The sequence below is a fragment of the Neomonachus schauinslandi genome, chromosome 1, assembly GCF_002201575.2.
Source record: "Neomonachus schauinslandi chromosome 1, ASM220157v2, whole genome shotgun sequence".
In the NCBI taxonomy this organism is placed as follows: Eukaryota; Metazoa; Chordata; class Mammalia; order Carnivora; family Phocidae; genus Neomonachus; species Neomonachus schauinslandi.
In genome coordinates this window covers 101589016-101607642 of record NC_058403.1, presented here as the reverse complement: position 1 = coordinate 101607642, position 18627 = coordinate 101589016, and the positions used below count along the sequence as shown (strand labels likewise).

The window sequence follows — 18627 nt, the reverse complement described above, 5'->3', positions numbered from 1 at the left end:
CTGTCTCCGTTTCAGGCATTTATTGGCAATTTGGGAGTTCTTTTCTCATGGTCTTAAAAGCCTAGCTGTCTTTCCTCTGCTTCCTCACACATAGATGCTAAGACCATGTATACCTGTCAATGGTACTTTGGAAAACCACTTGCATTTGGGAGTTTGTAGGAATATGAGATATCAAGTTTTGTTGTAGTGGCTGTCTGTGGATTGTTGGTTATACTCTCTTACTTTCTGTTTTATGGGGAGATTTGAGAAGATTCAAAAATTATGACACTATACCCAACAACATAGATAAATCTCACAGACATATGGCTGAATGAAAAAAGTCAGACAAAAGTAAAAATACTGTACGATTCCACTTATATAAAGGTCACAAGCAGGCAAAACTAACCCATGGTGACACAGTCAGAATAGCAGTTATAATGGAGGAGTAACTAACTGGGAGAAGGCCCAACAGAAGTATCAATCAATGTTATTTTGAGCTGCCTATAAAGAAGCACTATGTCACTGAGCAAGAACACAACAATTGATTGCTGGTTTGCTTTCGAGAGGTTTAGCAATATATTTTTTTCTAAAGGCAATCTTGAAAAATTGTAAGGTTGGCCAGTTTGGTTTTGGCTCTGGGTAAATATTACTGGCACCTCCCCAAATACCTAGAATGTTGATGGTGTTCTATGGCCAACCCAAATTCTCCTCATAAAGGGCCATCTCCCCGTGTAATAGTATTTTATACCTCTCTCCTCACTCTCATCTGAAATCTGCTCTCAACTAGCCAAATACTTCGAAAAGGACCTGAAAATAACAATTTCTTAAGTCAAAGCAATAAAGCTAATGGAAATTTCGTTATCAGTAAGAAAGGGGTGAAAGCCTTCCCCAGGATATTTCCACCTACATACTCATTGCTAAGATTGGCCCTGAACTGCAGTTACAAAGATGCAGTTTTCTATTACTGTTGTAACAAATTACCACAAACTTAGAATCTTTCATAGATCATAAATCCACATGGTTTTCACTGAGCTAAAATCAAGGTGTTGTTGGCAAGTCTACATTTCTTCTTGGAGGCTCGAGGGGAGGATCCATTTCCTTGCTTACTCAGGGTCTTAGCAGAATTCAGTTTCTTATAGCTGTAGGACAGAAGTCCTCATTTCTGTGCTGGCCACTGGTAACTTCTAGAGACCACTTGCATTCATTGGCTGTGGTGCCCTTCCTCCATCTTGAAAGCAAGCAACAGCAGAATGAGTTGCTCTTACTTAGAATCTTCTCCTCCTTCATCCTTTATCCCAGCTGGGAAAGATTCTCTGCTTTTAAGGATTTATGATTAGACTGGGCCAATCTGAATAATCCAGGATAGTCTTACCATCTAAAGGTCCACACCTTTAATCACTTCTACAAAGTTCCTTCTGCCTTTTAAGGTGACATATTCACAGGTTCTGGGGATTAGGGCATGGACATCTTTGGGGGCCCATTATTTGACCTACTGTGAAATTATAGCAGTCAATTTAGGGATTTTATTATTTATTATCTTTTCAAGATTTTATTTATTTGAAAGAGTGCACGTGAGAGAGCACAAAAGGGAGGGGGAAGGGCAGAGGGAGAGGGAAAAGCAGACTCCCCACTGAGCAGGGAGCCCAACTTGGGGCTTGATCCCACGGTCCTGGGAGCAGAAGGCAGACACTTAACAGACTGAGCCACCCAGGTGCCCCAATTTGGAGATTTAAAAATTTTTTTCCTAATGATTCAGATTCAGATATAAGCATAAACACATCAACCAGTACTTTTACCACTTTTTAAAGTAGTTTGGGGTTTATGGGTTTGGCTTTCAAAAGGTTTATGCACAGTTAAACAGAAAATAAACAATAATTTGCTCATGTTGTCACCAAGTGGTAGTAGGAACTTGGTATTGTTCACATGGTATTCAATTATCAAGGATATCCAAAAGAAAAGATTTAAAAATTATTGAACAAGTTGCTTTTAGAAAGAAAAAAGAACCAAAATGGGTTTATGACATCAAGCAAAATATGCATTTAATAGTCTATCATGTAAATTATACAAAAGCATTGAAATTACATAGGCATACCTTATTTTATTGCACTTCACTTTACTGCACTTTGTAGATACTGCATTTTTTACAAATTGAAGGTTTGTGGCAACCTGCATCAAGCCAGTCTATTGACGCCATTTTTCCAACAGTATCTGCTCATTTCATGTCTCTGTGTAACAATATGGCAATTCTTACAATATTTCAAACTTTCTCATTATTATTATATGTGTTATGGTGATCTGTGATCAGTGATGTTATTATTGTAATTATTTTGGGGCACCATGAACCAAGTCCATATAAGACAGCAACCACAACCCTAATCAGTCAGCAGCCATCCACATTAAGGCAAGACCCTCCACCAGTAAAGATTATGACTCACTGAAAGCTCAGATGATGGTTAGCATTTTTAGCAATAAAGTATTTTTTAATTAAGGCATATACATTGCTTATTTAGGCATAATGCTATTGCACACTTAATAGACTATAATATAGTGCAAACATAACTTTTATATGCACTAGGAAATAAAAAAATTTCATTTTGCTTGCTTTATTTGTGATATTCGCTTTATTGCAATGGTCTGGAACCAAGCCCACAAAATCCCTAAGGCATGTCTTTATTAAGGAAAAGCAAGCTATTTTTTTCATGAATATTTCCTGATAGTATGAAAAAATTAGACTCTGAGAACCTTCCTCAGGGAAAATATGAACATCTTAGAATCCTGAGAGGAAAATCCTTAAGGATCAATTTTAAATTATTAAATCTATGGCCCCTAAACAGATGATACTGCAAATAATCAGATAAGGCCTAATGGTCTGGGGAAAAAAATCTACAGAATTTCTTTAAAAGGGAAAGATGTTCAGAAGGGAAAGGTAATTTAACTAAAAACAATGAAATAAAAGGAAATAATATTTTTCCTTAAATCAAAATAAAGGATTTAAAATTTTTTACATGACTGGTATCTCCAGCATTGACTAATCAGAATGTGTGAATATTGGAGTTTAGTTTATGAGGTATTTATTTATGCAGAAGATACTGTGAGAGAGATTGTAGAAGAGGAAATTATACCACTTCTCCCCCAAATGCAGGGTGGAGGAACAATAACCTACTGTGGAGGAGTTAGTGGATTGGTCCATGTGTAATGGGAGCTTTTGCATGATTTTAACATATAGTACACCTAAAGAACATTTGTCAACAGAACTGAAGCTCTGTGCTTCTAGACATAGATAATTAAATTTAGATTTTTAGGTACCAAAATCAGAAAAAAGCAAAACCAAATTTGTGCTTCTTGGTTAAAAAAAATCTCTATTAAAAAAAAAGACTTTTTAATGTTTTTTTTTTTTTTAAGATTTTATTTATTTATTTGAGAGAGAGAATGAGATAGAGAGAGAGAGCATGAGACGGGGGAGGGTCAGAGGGAGAAGCAGACTCCCTGACGAGCAGGGAGCCCGATGCGGGACTCAATCCTGGGACTCCAGGATCATGACCTGAGCCGAAGGCAGTCACTTAACCAACTGAGCCATCCAGGCGCCCGACTTTTTAATGTTTTTAAGTTATTCGACCAGAGAGAAAGCTTACTTTAACCAAGTTTAGTCTCATCCTATATAAGTACAGACATATCTAAAAACTTACCATTACTCTATTCCTTCTCTCTTCTCCCACAACAATTATAACCTTTGCCATTAAATAACCATGTTATTTAATTATCTGTTTACATATCAGTACTCTCAACAGAGGGTGAATTACTCCTAGAGGACACATATGAATATTATTCTTTGACTAGCTAGAGTATCACACATCAATATTTGTTAAATGAATGAATGAATGAGTATGCCTGTGTCCTTAGGAAAGAATTCCTTCCCAGAGCTCAACCATGACTTCAAACTTTTTAAAATAAAAAAAAAAAAATCCAAGGAGCAAATTAAAAGTCAAAGATTTAGAAATCTTAAAGTAGCCTTCTCAAAAACATCAACCAAACTGATTAAATGGATCAATTCTAGTAATGACCTAGTCAAAATGCTGCAATGTAAGTCACTGAGTTACATTAATTGTGATAAGTAAATGTAAGTCATTAAAAACCAAAACAATATCTTTTGTCTGTACAGTGATCCATTAAAATGCAACATTTATGCAACACCTGCTATGTGTTAGGTATTGATTTTAAGAAGATTAAAAGTTAATTCTGTAATAGAACTGTGATTTTGTTATGCTTGGTGAATTTCCCAATTCCGGAGGGCAGGGTCTTATACTGTAAAGGATGCACAGTTCCTTGACCTGGCCTCTGGAAGATATCCCTGTAACCTTGTAGCCAATTCTTCTTTTTGCTTAATGGTTTCTGCTACTTGTATCCAACTATAATAAAATGTAGAATAAGTTTGAAGTTATAGGATCAGCCACACTTCTCCAGCACTGCTTGAGTTTTTCCCACTTCTAGTATACCCTGTGCAGTGCTGCCTCTTTCTTGTAACAATCTTCCTATGAAACAAATAAAGAAACAACACCCTACTACTACTTATGAGAGGAAGCAAGCAGGATGTCCAATGGCCACGGAAGAGATATCACAGAATGGTGGAGTTGAAAGGAAAGAGGTAATCACTTAGCTTAGTCCATTTAACTTTGTAATACCACCACTGGAGTCTTGACTCCAGGGCTCTACAACCATGTCAATACTACTACATTAAAATACACTACAATACAGGGCACTTGGGTGGCTCAGCAGGTTAAGCGTCTGATTCTTGATTTCAGCTCAGGTCATAATCTCTGGGTTGTGGGATCGAGCCCCATGGTCCGGCTCCGCACTCAGTGCAGAGTCTCCTTGAGATTCTCTTTCCCTCTGCCCCTCTCCCTGCTCATGTGCTCTCTGTCTCTCTAATAAATAAATAAAATCTTTTAAAAAAATAAATACAATATGCCATCATACTGGACAGCACAATATGGAGAACAACTGAGAATGCATTTATATAGTGTTGACCTACTCATTAAAGGATGTTATATCCCTGTAAGAGAAGAGACCATTTTCCCCCTGTATTCTGTCAAACTGCTTAGGCATACAGTTCCCCACCAAGGAATTAAGAAATATTTATACTAAAAAACATGACTTGACTATAATAACTTACAAAAGCATCTTCCAAATGCCAACCTCACCTTTCTCTTTATTACTGCTATATAAATATACTAGATTAAAAGAATTCTCAAAAGCATATATCTTTAGCCAGGTTGGATGAATTCAATTTATGAAAGTGTGTGTTCACAAATTAAGTTTAGGGGGAAGAGATGATAGATGCAAAGTTTCTTACATTTCTTTGTTACACTAATGATTTTTAAAATCAATATTCTCTCTCACATACCAGGAATTGGGAAATTGCAGGCTATCTTAAATTATGTGTGGACATCCATTACTGACAATGAAAAGTTACATATGGCAGTAAGACCAGTTACTGCAGATGATGAATCATTGCAATTATTTTAATTGAATGGAAGAATGAATGAACAGAGGGACATCTTTTCATTATAATGACTAACTGAATATTCAAGAACAGAGTGGGAAAAAAAAAAAAAAAGGCAAAAGTTCTCTTAATCAAGCAATAGCACCACCTGCTGATTAATAAAAGCAACAACGTCGGTTAATTTAAAAATCTGGCCAAAGGTATCTTACGTATTCAGATCTTTTCCCTTGAATTGTTCCATTTAATGCAACATAATGCAATTCATTAATATATTCTGTATATTTATTTATAATAATTAATTTAATTTGAAAGTTTCTATTTCACGTATTTGAATCATGCATTTCTTAAAAATCAAAGGTAAAAATAAAATTTTATTATCAAATCAAGGAAAAAATTATGGTACTATGGCTTTTTTTTTTTAAGATTTTATTTATTTATTTGACAGAGAGAGAAACAAAGATAGGGAACACAAGCAGGAGAAGTGGGAGAGGGAGAAGCAGGCCTCCGGCTGAGCAGAGAGCCCAATGTGAGGCTCGATCCCAGGACCCCAGGATCATGACCTGAGCCAAAGGCAGACGCTTAACACCTAAGCCACCCAGATGCCCCATGGCTTTTAATTTTTATTCCGTAAGTAATTTACTTGTACCATAATTTATTTTACTAACCAGTCAATAATGTATATTTAGTTTGTGTCTGATATTCCCTGACTACCTCACCTAAATAATGCCATCTTCCTTACCCAGTCTTATTTTTTATGTCATTTATTACCACTTAACATATTATAAATTCATTTTGTTTGTTTGTGTATAGCTTTTCATCTGCTATAATGAAAACTCAAGAGCAGGGAATTTATTTTGTTTATTGCGGTTTCTTTAACACCTAGGTCAAGTGCCTGGCATATAATAGACTCTCAATAAATATTCATGAAGTAATTAATGAATATGAAGATAAATGAACGAATGAATATGCAATGAATCTTTAAACTTCCTTGAAAGGATAATAGCTGTGTCAAAGTTTCAAGGATCTTGATAGATCTTGATAGAAAAGTTGTACCAATTAATACTCCCTTCACAGCTTTTTGAGGAGGCCCATTTTCCCATCTTCTGATGAGTGAAAGTGGCATTACACTGTGATTTTTATTTATATGATGAAGAGACTGATCACATTTTTGGGTTCTGCGGGCATTTACAATATACTTCTTTTATTTTTTGCTCATTCTTTTTTCAGTTCAAGATTTTCTATTTGATTCCTTTTTGTAATTTCTCTTTTGATATTTTCTATTTGTTCAGACTTTGTTCTTCTGGGTTTTTTTTCTTTTTTTAAGATTTATTTCTTCTATTTTAAATAAAGAGAGCTGGGGGGGCGGTGGTTAGGAGGGGCAAAGGGAAAGGGAGAGAGAGAATCCCAGGCAGACTCCCCACTAAGCGTGGAGCAGGATGTAGGGCTTGATCTCACAACCCTGATATCATGACCTAAACTGAAACCAAGAGTCAGATGTTCAATTGACTGAGCTACCCAGAGCCCCTGGTTTCTTTTAGTTCTTTATCTATGGTTTTCTTTAGCACTTTAAGCATATATAAAGTCTTTGTCTAATAAATCCAATGCTGGGTTTCCTCAGGGATGGTTTCTATTTTTTTTTCTTGTGAATGGGCCATACTTTGCTGCCTCTTTTGTATGCCTGTAATTTTTTTGTTGAAAATGGATGTTTTGAATATTATAATGTGGTAATTCTGGAAATTATATTCTCCTCCCTCCCCAGGGTTTGCTGTTGTTGCTTTTTTGGGGCTACAGTCATTTGTTGTTGTTGTTTTTTAAAGATTTTATTTATTTATTTGAGAGAGAGCACGCAAGCACATGAGCAAGAGGTAGGGGCAGAGGGAGAGGGAGAAGCAGACTCCCTGCTGAGCAGGGAGCCCAACATGGGCTCAGTCCCAGAACTCTGAGATCATGACCTGAGCTGAAGGCAGAGGCTTAACAGACTGAGCCACAGAGGTGCTCCAGTCATTTATTTAGTGACCTCTCCAAACTATTTTTGCAAAGACTATATTCCTTTCATGTATGGTCACCTAAGTCTCCATTCTATTATGTAAGTAGTCAGTTAGTGACCTGACAGAGCCAAAAAGAAAAAAAAAAAAAATACTCTCCTACTCTGTCAATTGGCTCTGAGCTGGGGCACTCCTTCAACATTTAGCCAGACCACCCATAATTTTGCCTTAGCCTTCACCACCTGCTTGTGCAGAGCCCAAAGATCTGCCAGTGATGCAAGCCTAGCATCCTCTCAGGTCTCTTCTGAGCGTACATCTGGCCCTGGGCATGTGTTTTGTACTACGGAATCTCCAGTATTTTTAAGAGCCCTACAATACCCTTATTTTTCCATTTATCTTCCTCCTCAGCCTCCTCCTTCCCAGGCTTTTCGGTCTATCTGCTGCTTGCCCCATTCACCATCCCTTGCCCCCAGCAGCCGTGAGTAGTATGCTGTCAACAGATGCTACCTGGGAAGCCACTACAGCTCTGACAGATTTCAAGGGAGGCAAAACAAAGACACACCTCTGTGCTGGTCCCTCAGGGGGACCAAATAAGTCAAAAAGTACAGCCACAATTTTTTTTGAAAACATGGTCCATATTGTTCCCCCTGGGACCAGCAAGCCACACCAGAATGCAGGTTGTCATCCCTATAGTCACTGCCATGCTGGGAACAGGGGATGGCAGGCAGGTAAGGAAAAAACACTGCAATGGTTTCTTACTAAATTTAGCAGTCTCTTTCTTCATTAAGCATTCTCCTTGGGTGTGGCAAGTTCTGAATTAGATTCCAGAGCTCTGAAAAAGTTGATTCTGACATTTACTGCCAGTTAATTATTGCTTGAGTGGAGGGAACAATTCTTGGAATTCCCTAGTCCACCATTTTCTGAAACATCACTTCTCTTTTGCTCAGTTTTATTGAAGAACTTATTTATTTTTATTTTTTTAAGATTTTATTTATTTATTTGGGGGGGCACGAGCAGGGAGGAGGGGCACAGGAACAAAAGGAGAGGGAGAAGCAGACTCCACGCTGAGCAGGGAGCCCGATGCGGGGCTCCATCCCAGGACCCTGGAATCATGACCTGAGCTGAAAGCAGACACTTCACTGACTGAACCACCCAGGCGCCCCTGAAGAACTTTTTAAAAACCTTTACTGCATCTGTACAATTGATACATAGTCATTAAGTAAGGTTCACACTAAACAAAATCATATGAAGAAGGAACAGATGACCCAAATATACTTTTGGGTACAACTTAGTTAAAGATATGGCTATACAATTTTACACAAGTAGAATCACAGAATAACATGTTCTCCAATAACCTGGTCTTTTCACTAAATAACTTAACCATGGATATCTTTCAGGTTATTAAACATAATCTCTCTTCCCCATTTTTAATATGTTAAGGGTATTCCATTTTAGGTATAATCAAATAATAACCTAATCAGTCTTCTTGTGGATATTTATTTCTAATTTTTACTATTATAAAAATTCTGCGATGAAACTGTTATGCATACAGCTTTATGTACTTGTACAATGATCTCTTTAGAGTAAATTCCTAGAAGTGAGATTACTGGTCAAGGGGTATGTACATCTGATATTGGATATGTATTATCAAACTACCCTTTAAAAAGGTTGAATCAGCCCACATTCCCACCAACAGTGAGAAATGAGAGACTTCATTTCCTCCTACTTGAGTGAATCTGAGGTTTTTAAGTCATTATTAATCTTTTTAATCTATTAGGTAAAACACATCATTACTTCTTTATTTTATATTTATCTATGAGTTAAATTGAACATCCTTTCATGTTTTTATTGGCCACTTGCATTTGTTTTGTGAACTATTCATGTCATTTTGCTATTTTCCTGGATAATTTCTTGAACAGAGAATCTGAAGCAGGTAGCTCCTCTACTCTCCTCCACTTTGAGAATCATTGCAGTAGTCAGCATAACCCTCAAATATGCAGACCTAATGTTTTGAAACTCGTGATCAATTATTTTAAATAAACTTGATATGTAAGGAATGATAGTGGTAGAACAGCTGCTATCAGATCAGCCTTCTCACAAATAACACGTAGTCACTCTAGACAAGAAATAAAACAACTACTTGAAGACTGGAGAGCAATCAAAAGCAGGCAGACAGCTACTCTGGAAAACAGTTTGGCAGTTCCTCAAAAAGTTATAAAGATAGAGTTACTATTTAACCCAGTAATTTCATTCCTAAGTATACCCAAAGAAATGAAAACATATGTCTGTACAGACTTATATACATTCTTAGCAGCATTATTCATAATAACCAAAATTTGATACAACCCAAATGTTCACCAACTGAGGAATGGATAAACAAAATGTGTTATATTCATATAATGGAATATTATTTGTTCATAAAAAAGGAATGAAGGACTGGTGTATGAAACAATGTGGATGAACCTTGAAAACATTATACTAAGTGAAAGAAGGTAGTCACAGGAGACCACATACTATATTATTCCATTTATATGAAATGGCCTGAATAGGGAAATCCATAGAAAAAGAAAGGTGATTAGTAGTTGCCAGAGGCTGGGAGTTGGGTAGGGAGAAATAGGGATTGATAGTAAATGAGTATGAGACTCCTTTTAGAGGAGAGGAACATGTTCTAAAATTAGAATGTGGTGGTTGCCCAACCCTATGAATACATTTAAAAACACTGAATTGTATACTTTAAATGGGTAAAATATATAGTATATAAATTATGTCTCAAAAATGCTGCTTTAAAAAAAGCAGGGAGAAACTTGAGTCAATCGTTGAAAAAAGGAAACAGTATTGAGTAAATTTCCATTTTTTACAAACTTTTACCTAAGAACATACCCTAGTTGGTGCCAAGAATGGTGGCTAAACCTCAGATAGAAACTGGCTATCATTGGCAGAGAAATGAGAGGATAAAGTTCAGTGACCACACAGATGGAAGTTGAGGGGAAAACTCCAGAAAGAAAAAGGTCATAGAGAATTCATCTTTCCACCAGAAGGAAGACAGAGACTGAAGTCTGAGTTCAGTCAAGTTAACTCACTGTTAACACACACAGAAAAGTCAGTGCTCTTTAGAGAAACATAGCAGAATCCAGAGTCTTTACTATGTATTGTTCACAATGTTCAGAATACAATTCAAAATTACTAATTATGCAAACATACAAGAAAAATGGCACAAGAGAAAAGACAATTGATGACAAAATGCTAGAATTAGCAGATAATGATTTTAAAGAAGCTATTATAACCAAGGCCTTAAAGGAAAATATTATTTTGAACATATATAACAACAGAGAAAATCTCAGCAGAGAAATAAGAACTATGAAAAAACAACCAAATGGAAGTTCTAGAAGTGAAAACTACAATATCTGAAATTAAAATTCACTGGACAGGCTTATGAAAGGATTGGAGATAACCAATAAAAGGATTAGTAAACTTGAAGATAGATCAACAAAAATTATCCAATTAGAAATCTGAAGGGAGGGCGTCTGGGTGGCTCAGTCATTAAGCGTCTGCCTTCAGCTCAGGTCATGATCCCGGGGTCCTGGGATTGATTCCCACATCGGGCTCCCTGCTCGGCGGGAAGCCTGCTTCTCCCTCTCCCACTCTCCCTACTTGTGTTCCCTCTCTCGCTGTCTCTCTTTCTGTTAAAAAATAAACAAAAAAATCTTTAAAAAAAAAAAAAAATCTGAAGGGAAAAAAGATTGGAAAAACATGAATAGAGTCTTGTTGACCTGTGGGATAATATCAAAGCTCTAAAAAATTCCTAACGTGTATTCCAGCAGGGGAGGGAAGAGAGAATGGGACAGAAAAAAAAATCTGAAAAAATGGCCAAAATTTGTCCAACTTAGGTGAAATCATAAATTTATATACTCAAAAAGTTTACAGAATCCCAAACAAGACAATACAAAGAAAAGCATACACTATCAAACTGCTGGAAACCAAAGACAAAGAGAAAATCTGCAAAGCAGCCAGAGGTAGATACCACTTTACATTCAGGAGGACAATGATACAAATAGTCACTTATTTTTCATCAAAAACAATAAAGACCAAAAGAAAGTGGGACAATATTTTTAAAGTGCTCAAAGGAAAAAACAAACAAAACTCTGTCAACTCAGAATTCTAAATTGAGTGAAGACGTCCTAAAAGAATGAAGTGAACAGACATTTTCAGATAAACGAAAAGTAAGAAAATTCTTAGCCAACACATGTATACTGAGATATGCCTAAAGGAAGATTTTTAGGCTGGAGGAAAACTTCAGGCTGAAGGAAACTAGGATCTTCAGGAAGAAATGAAGAGCACTAGAAATGTTGAACATGTAGGTAAATATAAAGACTACCTTTATTCTCTTAATTTCTTTAAAATGAATATGACTTCTAAAGCAAAAATTATAATATGCTGTGTGATATAATACTTATGACAACTATAGCATAAACAAGAGGTAGATAAATGGAGTTACATGGGCACAAGGTTCTTATATTTTACACAAAATGGTATAATGTTAACTCCAAGTAGTATATGAGACAAAATAAGCACCAAGTAATGCCCATTCTCTCTGGGCAACAGACCAGGTAGAAGGGGCCCTGCAGGACAGAACCCTTTTGACATAACTACCCTAACTCCAGGAACACACCACGAAGAAGCCATGGCACCCTCCCCACTAGGCACTGTGTGCTGTGGAGACAGTGGGATAGAATGCTATGGAACATTCCCACCCTGCACTCAAAGAGCAGAGGGGGCACCCCTCCTCTTCCCCACTTGGTGCTGCCAAGATTATGAGGTAGATCTCAGTCAGACCATTCCAGCCCTACACTAGTGAAGCAGGGTCCCTCCCTGATGCGCACTGCAAAGACTGACAAGTAGGGCTCTGTCTGCCATCCCCAGTGTGCACCAATGACAGCAAAGAGGCAGCACCAACTCCTCTCAACAAGAGTTGGGGTAGGATTATGGAGAGAAGGGAGCTACAGAAAGATATTCTTTAAGTCTGTGTATGAAGTCTCTGGAACACCATCAAGCAGCCCATACATGCAACCCAGTAACACTATGATAACTATACTGCAGTGTGGAAGAAATACCACCTAGGTTTCAAATTTGCCTCTGGTTTAAAAACAGGGCAGATCAGAATAGCGCTGCAATGGCTTTAAAAATGAAACTGATATTTGAGCCACAGTCCACAAAAATGAACCAGGACATGGGTTCTGAATCAATACAGGTAACTGTCTGATTAAAAAGAAGATATAAATAGAAACTAGAGTTTCATATCAGCTTAGTGAGGATCTTTTAAAAATAAAATAATTTTTAGATGAAAGTTAATGGCAATATTAAGTTTACTGTATAACAACTGAGTTAGAGTAATACACCTATTCACAAAAATATAAAAATTTCTGCTTTTTCAGCATAGGGAATATAGTCGACGGTACTGTAATAGCATTGTATGACAACAGATGGTAACTACACTTGTGGTGAGCACAGCGATACATATGGACTTGTCAAATCACTATGTTGTGCACTTGAAACTAACATAATATTGTGTGTCAACTATATTTCAGTTAAAAAATCTGCTTTTTCAATATTCCTGTCATCAATCTAGTTACACACTTTTACAGTATGAAATGTATTCAAACCAAAACCTAATCTATCATTAGCAGCCTCCAAGTGTTTGAGATTTTTCCTCTCCACTAGAAATATTTCTTGAAAAACATTAAAATAAAATGTTTACAAAAATCACATTTTTCTAGGCTTAATATTTCACAGATAACCTGAAAGTTTACATCACCATCATTCTTTGAAGCTTATTTTATAAAATTACTATCTAATTTTTGTCAAGGAAGCCTAGATAAGAATTTTTAATAAAATGTTAAGAAACACTGCACTCAACTAAAAATTTGTGAAGAGCTCTCAAAATAGAAATCTGATAAATCTGTAGCAAAACCTGGGGCACAGATCATTCTTGAGGACCAGATTCTTATATTTAATAATGAAATTCTTCCACAAAGTCTGGCTCTGGATAAATGATTACTACTATTTAAACTTTCAGTTGCAAATTAGGAGAGAAAAAATAAATGAGCTACATTGAAGAGTGACACTTCCAGGTTGAAGAGAACATGTAGTTACTTCTTAAAAGAGGCCTTAGCAGGTTTTTTCAAGAGATAAACAAATGTGTGAGAAAAACATCCAACACCAACAGACTTACATTTTTGGTTTTAATTTGACACTACTTACTTGCTAAGTAGAAAAGATGAAGAATCTCAATAAGCATTGCCCTGCTTACCTTTCATCACATTAACTTGCCTTGACCCTCCAAACAGATTAGTTCCCATTTCTAGGAGCAGCCTGTACCTCCCTGTAAAATTTATTGCAACTGTAATTAAATAACTGAGTGTGTAATCAATCATTTAATATCTGTCTTAGCAACAAGAAAGTAAACTCCACAGGGGCAATGGCCACTTGGCATTTTTTTAAAGATATACAAAAAGTACTTACAGGTAATTTGGTTTTGACTCAAAATGCTTACAGCATTTATATCTTAGGAGAGAGAATTATTCCTCAATAAACATGTAATGTTCTATATCACCTTAAAAGTAATTTCCATGTTTTAACATTTGTATGTATGTATATAAATATATATATCCATATGTGTGTGTATACATATATTTAAATAGCTTCAGAAAACAATACTTTTTTACAAAAAGGGAGAAGGCCAAATTAGATGATTAGAGAATTGAATGGATTTTGCAAACAAAAGGATAAATCTAGTTTTTTCTCCTCTTCAAAAATTAAATGAAGCATTGTTCTTATTTGAAAATTTTAGAAAATGCAGATATGCAAAAAAAAATTTTTAAATCACCTATCATTTCAAACTCCAGAAATAACCTTTGTTATGTATTATATTCTGTCAGACTATTTTCCACTCATATATAGAGAGATATATACATTTTTATATAAATTGGACCATCCTATGCACAAAATTTGTAACTATTTTTTTTCTTTTGATTATGTATCTTAAAAATCTTTTCATGGCATTATGAAAGTAGATTATCATTTCTAATAATAATTATATTCCATAAGTTAAATAACAGCCTAATGTTGGAGATTTAGATTGCTTTTCATTTGTTAAATTATAAATAACATTTCATTGAGCATTCTTTATCGTATGATTTCTATAGATTTTTGGAACTGGAGTAGTGAAAGTGTATGTATATCTCTTGGCTAATTTTGATACATAGTGTCAAACTGTTTTCCAAAAATGTTTGAAGAAATCAATATACATATATATATTCCTAGGAACTACTTTAGGCATAGTCCTTGTCTAATCAAATAATTCATAAAATCTAAAAAATAATTGTATGAAGGGAGATATAATATGGTTAATAAAAATCATGCAAAAAGAAAAATGATCAGATAAAAGAGTTCCAAATAAGGGTGCCTGGGTGGCTCAGTTGGTTAAGCGACTGCCTTCAGCTCAGGTCATGATCCTGGAGTCATGGGATCGAGTCCCGCATCGGGCTCCCTGCTCAGCAGGGAGTCTACTTCTCCCTCTGACCCTCCCCCCTCTCATGCTCTCTCTCTGTCTCATTCTTTCTCTCTCAAATAAATAAATAAATAAATCTTTAAAAAAAAAAAAGAGTTCCAAATAATTTTTGTGAAAATATGCAAGGCAAAAATGAAACAAAAAAAATCCATTGAATTTCCATTGATAATTCAATGAATATAAATGCTCCAATAGTATTTACAACCAGTTATTCTGAGTCAGTTTAGAAAATTAGGAGACAATATCATCACATACATTATTCATATACTATAAACGTTTTCCCTGTAGCAAAATGATAGAGTATAGATCATTCCTGAAGACTAGATTCTTACAATATCTAATACTGAAATTCGGCCACAGAATATGCCCCTGGGTAAATGATGACTACTGTTAATTACACAACTTTAAGTTACAGATTATGAGAGAGACAAAATATTATATCCCCAAAGAAATTTTAAATGAGACAGATGCTAAGGAAGAATCAGAAGAATAAATTACATGAGTTTTTTTATACTTAATCTTTTCAATTAGACAACTCTTTTGGTGTCACCTTCATTATCATTTACTCTTTCGTCTCTAAAATTAAGGCATTTTTTTCTATAATAGGGCAAGCTTTAATACTTTCAGAACTCAGAAGGAATAATCAAACATCTCACACATTTTACTTAAGTGTTCCTTCAAGTGTGGTCTGAGGACTACCTAATAAAGGTAACCAGGAAACTTCTTAAAAAGACAACTCCCTGGACCCCATTCTACTGAGATTTTGATTCATCACATTGCAAATGGGGGCCCAAGAATATGTATTTTAGCAATATCCAGGTGATACTTCTGAACACTGAAATTTAGGTAACTTGATTTATCATTGTAATGACTGCACAGGTATCTAATAAAATTATATCACACAAAGCCAGTACCAATTATACCACACCACAAGAAGGCACTATCCTCAGTCCAGCACCCAGACAGTAAGGTATTCAAATTGAAATCTGGGTAATTATTCTTGATTCTTCCCACTTTTTTTTTTTTAAGATTTTATTTATTTATTCATGAGAGACAGAGAGAGAGAGACAGAGGCAGAGGGAGAAGCAGGCTCCTCACGAAGCCCGGAGCCCGATGCGGGACTCGATCCCAGGACCCCGGGATCATGACCTGAGCCGAAGGCAGACGCTTAACCGACTGAGCCACCCAGGCATCCCTCTTCCCACTTTTTTTTTTTTTTTTTTAAAGATTTTATTTATTTATTTGAGACAGAGAGAATGAGAGAGAGAGAGCACATGAGAGGGGGGAGGGTCAGAGGGAGAAGCAGGCTCCCCACCGAGCAGGGAGCCCGATGCGGGACTCGATCCAGGGACTCCAGGATCATGACCTGAGCCGAAGGCAGTCGCTTAACCAACTGAGCCACCCAGGCGCCCCCTCTTCCCACTTTTTATAGCAAGAGTTTATCTCTTGAACCTGTCCACTTCTTCCCATCCCAACTGCTATTCCCTATTACAACATCACTTCCTTGTACTGCAAGTACTACTGCAAAAGCCTCTAATTAGCCATCCTGCTTACAGTCTACTGTCCCTCTGATCCATCCTCCCTGGTGACCTCAGAGTACACTTCCCCAAAAATGCCAAATCTAATAAGGTCACTACTTAAAATGGATCAGTGGCTCACTACTGCCCGAGGATAAAATCCAAACTACTTTTAATTTTTCTAACAGACTGTAATTCCTTGCCTTTGCAAGTTCTTTTCCCTCTCCTGTACCACTATTCCTTTGATACCAAAGCAATATTTCCAACATTTGAATATTATCATGTCAGTAGCCACCATCCATGGCTCTCTACTGATAACATACCAGTTTTCCAACTTCATTGTTTTAACTGTTCAAAGGTAATCTTATACTGGATGCTCAAATAGTAAAACTGATTAATGTAGAGCTTTTCTGGTTGCAGAAGATTTTTGGAACTGGAGTAGAGAGAATATGACCAGGCGCTCAACCCCCTCACCTCCTTTCTACCCTACAGTAACTCCTAAGAGTGCTTCACAGAAAATACCTTCATTTTAAAAAGCTAGACTCTTTTACATGGCAAACATAGATCTGGTCTAAGAATAACTTTTCTGTATTATCTCCTGGTACTAGCCCATGCAAAATCTTATTGACATTGCATAAAAGGCACCATTCTTGGATACCCAGAGGTTCCTTTTGACTGCAACTCTCATCCCCAACTTGTCTCCTTGAAGAACTACTAATTCTTCAAGCCTCGGCTCTCCAATCAATATTCACAGGCAGAATCAAGCTTTTCCATACCTTCACAGTGCTTACACAAAATAAACCTCCTGTATAGATAGCATTTATCACATTGTACTATGAGTCTTATAGCCTGATTCTCTACTAGATTGTCAACAACTTGAGTGAAAATCTTTACATCTCTCTATCCCCAGTTTCTAAAATACTCTGATGAGCAGTATACATGTGATGTCTATTGAATAAAAGAAAATATAAATAAATGTTAATCTCAAGTCCTTAAAAAATTATTACAGTGTCCAGTCTATTCAGTCAAATAAGGTAAAAGAAAAATCCTTTTAGAAAGTTTACTTTTCCAGAATAGTTAACATTCTGATAATAGGCTTGGTGTTTAATAAAGTAAATCTTTAATTCAGTTATTCAGATCAATTCAATACCCCACATTTTTAAATTTTAAATATTTTCATCAAAATGGCAATTTAAAGATTTATCTATTTTATTTTTTTTCAAAGATTTTATTTATTTATTTGAGGAGAGCTAGAGAGAGAGAGAGCATGAGCGGGGGAGGTGGTGGTTAGACAGAGAGGGAGACACAGACTCCCCACTGAGCAGGGAGCCCGATGTGGGACTCAATCCCAGGACCCTGGGATCATGACCTGAGCCAAAGGCAGGTGTTTAACTGACTGAGCCACCCAGGCACCCTTATCTATTTATCTTAAAGAGAGAGAGAGCACACGTAAGTGGGGAGAGAGGGAGAGAGAGAATCCTCTCAAATAACCAGAAAACTTACAAACCAGATCATTTATGAAGCTTTAATAATTCTAAATTTCTTTGCATTCAAGGAAAAAAAGCCACAGAACAATTATGTGATTTCCTCTTAGTTAGGAATAGTACAGAATAACCCCCACTCATCACTCGGCTGCTTCTGGAACACTCTGATGAAGTAACTCATTATTCAAGTACAATGGATGAATGCTGCTGAGCTTGGCTGTTTGTCTAGGTTCTAAACAGAATTTGTACAAAGAAGGGTATACTCTCTTGTGAGGAAAAAGTCCCCCATGTATTCAAACATGAATTCTTGACAAAAACCCAACTCCTTTGGTTTTAAAATGATCATTTTTCAAATTTACTATTAATTCCATGCCAAAAACATGCAACTAAAATTTCTATATGAAACATATTGACAGTGAAAAAAGAGTTTAAAAACTGAACTCTCCGTATTGGCTGGGTATAAATTTTAATACTTTAACTACTTCACCATCTTCTACAATCATGCTTAAAATCAGTATTTCCAGAAAGACAAATAATAGAGAATGTACCCATTCTTCAGATTCAACTTAAAGAGTTTATATGGTCCCATAAATCT

At 36.2% G+C, this 18627-nt stretch overlaps 1 protein-coding gene across 1 annotated transcript in view; it reads right to left on the bottom strand.

The window, feature by feature from the left end:
• Positions 1-18627, bottom strand: part of IFT80 (intraflagellar transport 80) — a 116105-nt gene that overhangs the window by 61193 nt on the left and 36285 nt on the right. The gene's annotated exons all lie outside the window — the stretch shown is intronic.